The sequence below is a fragment of the Octopus bimaculoides genome, chromosome 3 (genome assembly GCF_001194135.2).
Source record: "Octopus bimaculoides isolate UCB-OBI-ISO-001 chromosome 3, ASM119413v2, whole genome shotgun sequence".
Lineage (NCBI taxonomy): Eukaryota > Metazoa > Mollusca > Cephalopoda > Octopoda > Octopodidae > Octopus > Octopus bimaculoides.
This window is the reverse complement of record NC_068983.1, coordinates 7,211,435-7,220,633: the sequence shown is the minus strand read 5'-3', so window position 1 is coordinate 7,220,633 and position 9,199 is coordinate 7,211,435.

Here is a 9,199-nt window from a genome sequence, read left to right as displayed (position 1 = left end):
AATGTGGCCAGGGGGGCAGCATCCCCAAAATGTTTGGGAACCTCTGCTCTAAATTGTTGCATCACTTTGTGAAGTTTTGTTTGAGTCAGTAACATGTCAGCTGTGAGTGGAATAACCTTTTATATGTGTTTTCATGGAATATGTAAATATGCGTGTGTGTATATATATTCGTGTGTGTGTGTGTGTTTGTTTTTATATATTTATGTGTATGTGAGTATGTGTATATTTGCATACACACGTGATCTGTGGTCAACGACTGGGAAGTACATCCTGCTGTAAAAATTGTTTCTATAATGTACTTAATATTACACATTTCAAAATCCAGCTTACCCATGCTATCTGGGAAAATGGATATAAAACTATGTGTGTGTGTGTGTGTAAATATTGTAATATATATATGTATTTATATATATATATATGTATGTATATAAATGGTACATTTTATTGTTATATAAATGTTATGTCATGAGAGTACTTGATATTTTAAGATAAAGAACTAAAACATCTATATATACTGGAAATAGCAAAATCTATACAGCTATACACACCTGCACTCACATGTATACATGTGTGTGTGTGATGTATATATATATGTATACACGCACACATGTACACACAATATTTAATTAGTCAGAAGAGGAATAAGATACAGATACCTGGAGAAACATTTTTGCTTTGTTCTTTTTTTTTCTAAAAAAAACATCGTTAAAACCCCAACCCGGCCCCACTTTCAAAATGTCACCATTAAGGGTTTGTCATGTTTTCTTATTAGTTCCTTATGTTTTGTTTAAAACAGTAAATTTCCTTGGTCCATTGCTGTTTCAGCAGAGGCGTGGTTTATTTTCTGAATGAAAAATTCCGGTTAATGTTATTATTGGTTTTATTTGTTATTGTGAATCCTAGAAATGATGTTGTCTGTTACCTATTTCTTTTCACTTTACTTAAAACATTGATAGAATTCAGAAATTTGTTCCAAAGAAAAACTTGGACTTATGAAGAGTACCTGGGGAATCATTGACAGTCACCACGATAACTGTATCATTGAGGAAAATGAGGATGGAGCTAAGATATTTATTGTTCTAGTAGTTCTCCCCCATTTTTTAGCTACGGACCCCTTTGATTCCCATTTTACTTGGGTGGACTCTCAGAGCCATTCAGTGTTCAAAAAATCCTGTAATATTTTCATAATTAAATATTATTACAAATTGTATCGAAAAAATCGTTAAAATATTTTGTACATTGTAGGAGTATGACCAATTTATTCCGCATAAATTTTAACAAAATCTCATATGGACCCATCTACCCCAGTGTCAAATTGGCCCCAGTTGAGAACTGCAGTTCTAGACAAGACAAAGTAACAAAACTGTTGTTTTTTATTTGTTGGGTTTCAAGGAAGGGGCAGTGCCCACAGTCTTTGCATCCTTTCTGATATAGGTGTGACTAAGGCCATTAATATTCTCCTTGAACACTGTCGGCATCTGTGTGAAAGGCATAAGCTGGGAGGTACTTCCAGATGGCCACCAACACTCTGGACAGGACTGTTTGCAGTGATTAATGTAGGAGGCCTGAGTGAGGGGTTTAGATATATCAAGGGTAAGGAGGGTGGTGGGGTGAATAAGGACAACTGGCTTGGAAATGTTTGAGTGAAGATAGTACGAGCCTACTTATTTGTGAGGAGTAGTGCGCCTATGAGCTGAGGATGGAGTCTTTGAGGGACTTTATGGCAGTCAAACCATGAAAGCTTTTCTGGATGTGTTACAGCAGCACTGTCTCAGATATGAGAACAATACTCATAATGTGAAGTATCTAGTTTAAATATTTAAAGCCATAAAATAATTGTGATGGCAAGGATGTATATCACAAAATGGGCAGCATATTTGATATTTCAGAGAATTTTTTTTTTTGTGCAAATTCTCTATTTCTTTAACATGGATCATTATTAATAGTCTATACTTAGCTATAATAGGTGCTCTGTAAGTTTAGGCTTAGCTTTAATAGCTGTTATGTAAGAGGGTTAGTGCAGACTTGTACTATTGTAAAACTTAAAATTAATATAATAAACATTAAATATATAAAACACAATTGTATATGTAAACCTGAAGACAAAAAACGAATTTTCTTTTTTCATAATATTTCTTGATATTTCTGCCTCATGTACCCCACCCAAACCACACACAGACAGTCTTCTAATAGTGGAAAAGATATACATCTCAGCAGAAATTTAAATTAAATTAAAATTAAAACTAAAACATATACTCTCTATAAAATGAAAAAGCTAGTAATAAGCAACTTAAATGTCTGTATGTGCATTTGTGTGTATATAGGATTGTGTGGGAAAATGAAAATTAAATGAATAAACAAATTATATAAGTATGTGTGTTTATGTATATATCTGTGTATGTATATATGTGCACACTTACATGCAATTAGCCCAGGAGTGTTCCAGCCTCAACATACATTATTAATACCAGTTCAACTATGTGTGGGTTGTAGGCTTCATTGACTGCCTGGTTTAGCACCCTCACCTGGCACTTGGATGCCTTCAGTGAAGTCCACTCTATTACTAACACAATCCATGCCTCTAGTCTGAGGATAGCTCCCTTTCTCCTACGATTCCAAGGGATCCAGTAAGGTATCCTTGTCATTGCTCCTTCCTCCTCGCTAAAAGTTTAATAAAAAAGTGTCCTGTGTTTGAAGGTCGTGCTTCAACATTGTCTTAGCCATATTGGTTAAAATGCTACTAAAGAACATAAGTAAATTTATGAAACAAGGTGGAATGAACACAAATTTCAACAATTGTTTCTATGCATTAGTAATGGCTGTTAGTTGCTGACCCTTCCATATCATACATATAATTATATAGATATGATCCAGCAACAGCCCTGTTCTTATACATACTTAGATATATATATATATATATATATATATATATCAGCATCACCATAGTTCAATGTCCATTTTTCCATGTTTGCATAGGTCAGGTCATGCTGAAGTAGATTTTCTACAAGTTAATGCCATCACCAACCCTCTCCAGTTTCCAAAGCCAGGTAATATTTCCCCTTTGGCATGTTTTACATGAAAGACCGGAAACAAATGACATTGCTTGCAAGCTGGTGATGTTTATTTGCAATCATCACATGACATCAAGGCAATGGGAGGCCTCTTAGTTTCCATCTACCAAATCCACTTATATGGTTTTGGTCAACCTGGGGCTATAGTAGAAGAATCTTGCCCAAGGTGGCATGCAATGGGACTGAACCTGAGACCATTTGGTTGGGGAGCAAGCTTCTTAACCACAGCCACCTGTGTACCCCAGCTCTCTCTTCCTATGTATGTATGTGTGTATATATGTATATGTGTGTGTGCATATATATATATGTGTGTGTGTGTCTATATATCATCATCATCATCATTTAACGTCCGCTTTAGCATGGGTTGGACGATTTGACTGGGGACTGGTGAAGCGGATGGCTACACCAGACTCCAATCTGATTTGGCAGAGTTTCTACAGCTGGATGCCCTTCCTAACGCCAACCACTCCAAGAGTGTAGTGGGTGCTTTTTATGTACCACCGGCACGAGGGCCAGTCTGACGGTACTGGTAATGGCCACGCTCAAATGGTGTTTTCTATGTGCCACCTGCATAGCAGTCAAGGTTAGTTAAGTATATTGTTTGTTTTCTGAACAGACCTATGAAATCATTTATGTTCCTTATTTCTAATTCCTCAATTTGTTGTTGTTATTGTTGCTGTTGTTAATGGTATTGTTTCTGTTGTTGTTGTTGAACTCAGACAATCGTTGGTTGTGAATGTTATTGCAAGTATCCCCATTCTATTGACTCAGTTAAGAAGTTAAATGCAGCAAAACTAGCTTGTGTCATTATTTTATCGAACCATCTGGTTGGATGTCTGAACAAAACCACTTCTCATCTATGTAATCCCTGTTTAACTTAGACATATTAGCATATACAAGCACTCTACACACTTCCAACATAAAAGTGTTAATTATCGCGTTTATGGTTTTGTACTAAAACATAAAGAAAAGTCCATATATATATATTGTGAGTCCTTCTCAGTTTCCCTTTTGGTAGACAACTATATACATGGAGTGTATTTACTGGTTATTTGTAGTGCAAATTAAATTTAAATCACACTGGGCCTCACAGAGGCGAGGGACGAGGTGGCAAAGCATGATCTTTGAATGTTGGGCTTTTCTGAGGTGATGACAAGTGACCGAGATCTTTGGTGATATGCTGCTCTTGAGAAGACTCGGCAAGCCAAGTGAATTTGTTGTCATGGCCATTGCCGGTGTCATGTAAATGGGTGACAACCCTGTAACAGACTGATGTTCCAAGGGGGGATGCTGGCCTGCCTGCCTGCCTGCCTGGCCAGTGGGGTGGCATCATTCGAAAGCTACACCAATGTAAGGAAGCATATTGTGACCCGTATAACATCTGATAGTCTGGTCAAGACAGTGATAGATGTGTACATAAATATATATGTGTGTATATATGTATGTATGTGTGTGTTTGTGTGTATATATATATATGTTTGTGTGTGTATATATATATGTTTGTGTGTATATATATGTTTGTGTGTATATATATATGTTTGTGTGTGTGTATATATATGTGTGTGTGTGTGTATATATGTGTGTGTGTGTGTGTGTGTGTGTGTGTATATATGCATGTATGTGTGTAATGAAATAGTTTAAGTGCCATGCACTAAACTGTTGGCCCTTGAGTCACTTTGTAACTTCAACTAATCAAAAATAATAAAACAATTTCTATATACTCATGGTTTGAGTTCTATTTTCCTCCCTGTTTCTATTACTGAACCTGTGCATATGTATTTGGTGTGATTTAAACTTGATTTGCATTACAAATAATCAGTATTTTTTAAACTCCATGTCTATTCCTGTATATCCAGAGGGAAACAGTGAAAACGACTTACAATGTCCGAGTGTCATTTGGTTGGACTCCACAGTTATGTAGACCTCAGAGGACAAACAGAAAGCAAAACAAAATGGTCTGCTAGTATAAACTAACAGCACCTTCATCTTCACACATCACATGTGAATCGCATAATTTAGTAGTCACATGACCACCAAACAGTTAGACCCGTAGTGCTCAACTGTTTTATACTTACGGATCCTTTTAATTCCTATTTTACTCTACTGACCTCCCATAGCCATTCAATGTTTTTAAAAAAAGACCTGATGTATATTTATAATTGAATATTACTCTTTACTCTTTTACTTGTTTCAGTCATTTGATTGCGGCCATGCTGGAGCACTGCCTTTAGTCGAGCAACTTATTCTTTGTAAGCCTAATACTTATTCTATTGGTCTCTTCTGCTGAACCGCTAAGTGACGGGGACATAAACACACCAGCATCAGTTGTCAAGCGATGCTAGGGAGACAAACATAGACACACAAACACACACACACATATATATACATATATACGACGGGCTTCTTTCAGTTTTTGCCTACCAAATCCACTCACAAGGCTTTGGTCGGCCTGAGGCTATAGTAGAAGACACTCGCCCAAGATGCCACGCAGTGGGACTGAACCCGGAACCATGTGGTTGGTAAGCAAGCTACTTACCACACAGCCACTCCTGCGCCCATCGTTAGGAATTGTATTAAAACATTGTTAAAATATTTGGTGTATTGTAGCATATAAATTCTCTGGACCACTAAAGGTCATATTAACCCTTGTTGAGTTAGGCTATTCTCTAGCTGTTTTATATGCATATCTCATAGTGTAATATAAATGTTTATCCCATTAACCATTTATATATAACTTGTAGCACTAAGTCATGGCTTTCTCTCTTTCTCTCTCTCTTTCTCTCTCTCTTTCTCTCTCTCTTTCTCTCTCTCTCTCTCTCTCTCTCTGCAAGAATACGTATTCTGAACTTAGTACATGTGTAGAATGTATTTTATTTTTGGAATTAGGCTTCATTTTTCAATCATTCTGTGTGTGTGTGTTAGTCTTCCTACTCTGATTCTTCTGAGGTTGATATACTACACCTTACATACTGAATGCAAGAGAGAGTGTATGTGTGTGTGTGTGTGTGTGTCCAGCCAGGTAAAAGACTACACCACAGTTAGTAGTCTTCCACCTGGCCAGCTCGTGTCAAACTGTCCAACCCATGCCAGCATGGAAGATGGACGTTAAATGATGATGATGATGATGTGTGTATGTGTACATGCACATACAGCCACTGTGGCATTTGACACATAATGATGCTTGCTTACTAAATGGTTCTGTATGTTAAAATATATTTCATGTTTAAGACTTTGCAATATTCTTCAGAAGATGATTTATACTTCAAATATTAAATATACTTTCAAATCGTAGGTGTACGTATGTCACACATAAACCTGGATATAGACAAGTGGTAATGGAAAAACAGCTGACTTTCTTAGGTTTACACACACACACACACACACACACACACACACACACACATTCTCTCTTTCTCTAAAAAAATCAGCTTAGTCATAAAGTGACTTAGTCTTTATACTTACCTTTTAACACTAGCTCATATGGTTAAATACAGAGCTAGTAACTCGGAAATGACTGCAAGTCTCTCTGGTCTGCTTTATTGCTTTTGATATAGAGATACAAAGTTGAAACAGGAATAACTTTTATACTGTGACGTTCTCTCTTCTTCGTCATCTCATAAAATTTATTTCACTATTTGAATTTTTCATAGCTATTTGCCAATACAAACCATCAGTAATTTCCTCAGCGTCATGGGAATCTATACAATATCTAGTTTTACTAGATATTACATAAGTTGTTCTGGCAATAAACACCTCTTTAGTGTATTTGCTAGTTAGAACCAGCCACCCACATTTCTTTTTTGTGGTCTGTTATTTGTTTTCTGTCATTATGTCTGTTTTCTGTGCTGGAATGGGTTGGATGGCTTGACTGGAATTGGCAAGGGCAGGGGCTACACTGGATTCCATAGTCTGTATTGGCATGGTTTTTATGGCCGAATACTCTTCCTAATGCCAACCACTTTACAGAATGTACTGGATGCTTTTTTACTTGGTACCAACCTCCAAACTAATGGTTATTTTACTTGGCACCTTGGTTGTATATAAATCCCAGATATCTTAAATTATGTTGATGTACTGGGACTGAGAAATTTTGACTTTTACCATTGCCTGCAGCCATTGCACAAACCTTCCTTTCTCTCTCTCACACAGGAATATAACAACTATATACAGGGTGGCCACATGGAATATCATGTATGCTTTATTAGCAATGAAGTAGGTAATCCATTACAAATGTTCAAAGTGTTGGCCATGGAGCTCTAAACAAGAGTTTATATGGAATTTGAAATTGTGATGAACCCTCTCAAATAGCTCTTCATTGCCGTTGACTTGTTCACATGCTTCAACAATTCTTTGAAGATGTCCTTGGTCACGAATCTTTAAAGAAATCACAAGGGATTTAATGTAGCCCCAAAAGAAAAAGTCCACGGGAGTTAAATCTGGTGACCGTGGTGCCCACTCAATTGAACTGTGACACCCAAGTCATCTCCTTGGAAAATGTTCATTCAGAAAATCACAAACTTGTAATGCATAATGGAGCAGAGCTCCATCCTGCTGAAACCAGACAGGATTTCCCCTTCCAAGTGAATGCATGTGAAGCATCATCTTGTTGCCAAGCATATCCAGATACGAATCACCTGTCACAGAGCCCTCAAATTAAAATGGTCCAATTACTTGATTGTGCCAAATCCCACACCACACCATTACCTTGTCCCCACCTTGTTGATTATCTGCCTCCATCCAATGAGAATTGATTCGTGAATAATATCTGCAGTTGTGAAAAGAGATAAAAAAAGAGAATGTTAGCAATTTCATATATTGCAGGATGATGCGTAACTTTATAACCACCCTGTACATATAAATAAATACATTGTTCTACTTTTTCTCTCTGCCCATTCAGGAGGGAAAGTTTTACAAACTTCAGTGCATGCAGAATCTAATTTATAGAATCTGGTGTACACAACCAAGTGTATAAAGTTGTGTGCATACTCATACAACATTAGCAACCTTTCGCTCTGCAGTCTTCATTTCAGACCTCCTTTTCCCTTTCCTTACACAAATAGCAATGAGAATCTTTCTGTAATCTGTGTATTTTGACACTGCTTGCTGGTCCATCCAGTACCAGCCTTCAGGTGTTGAATAACCACAGTTATATATCACACAAACAGTTGTATCAGCTTGTGTTGGTCACTCCTGTCACTTGGTCATTTAGTCTTGAAATCTAATATTTGAAGGTGTGAACATTTTGATGTTCAAAGCTGTTGAGAAGTTTGGTAAAGAACATTTTTCACAACATTTCTATTGGCTATATATTTTTTCTGTAAACATTTATTTATTTCTACAAATTCTTGTAAAGAGATGACTAGAAGACATCTTTGTCTCATTCATCTCACCTCAGTTAGATTGGTGTTTTGAATATTTGTTTACTGATATGTGAAATATTTTCCACTCGGAGCTATCACAATCTTCACTTACACTACCAGATATTTAGTCCCTTGAGTGATGAGTGATGGCTTTTAAACATAACCATTACAATTCAGTGTGCCAGTCGTATATTAAAATATACATCTGTACGGGTTTTTCGTTTTTATAAGGGACATAACTCTGCAGTGACTTTTTCTCTTTCCTTAACATTGAGTCTTGGTGTTTGTTTCGTTTCGTTCCAAGTCGTTGAAAAAAAATTTTGTTGGAGAAATTCGATAAATCTATATATTAAGGATATTTTAATTCTGATTCTAATGAACCAGCGTTGTTTGAATGCCCAAGGAAGGCAGGAACCATTTGGTACCCTCTTTTACTTTTTTACTTGTTTCAGTCATTTGACTGTGGCCATGCTGGAGCACCGCCTTTAGGCAAGAAAATCGACCCCAGGACTTATTCCTTATAAGCCTAGTACTTATTCTATCGGGCTCTTTTTGCTGAACCGCCAAGTTACGGGGACGTAAACACACCAGCATCGGTTGTCAAGCGATGGTGGGGGGGGGACAAACGCAGACACACAAACATATACACACACATACATACACATATATATATATATATATATATATATGCGACGGCCTTCTTTCAGTTTCCGTCTACCAAATCCACTCACAAGGCTTTGGTCGGCCTGAGGCTATAGCAGAAGACGC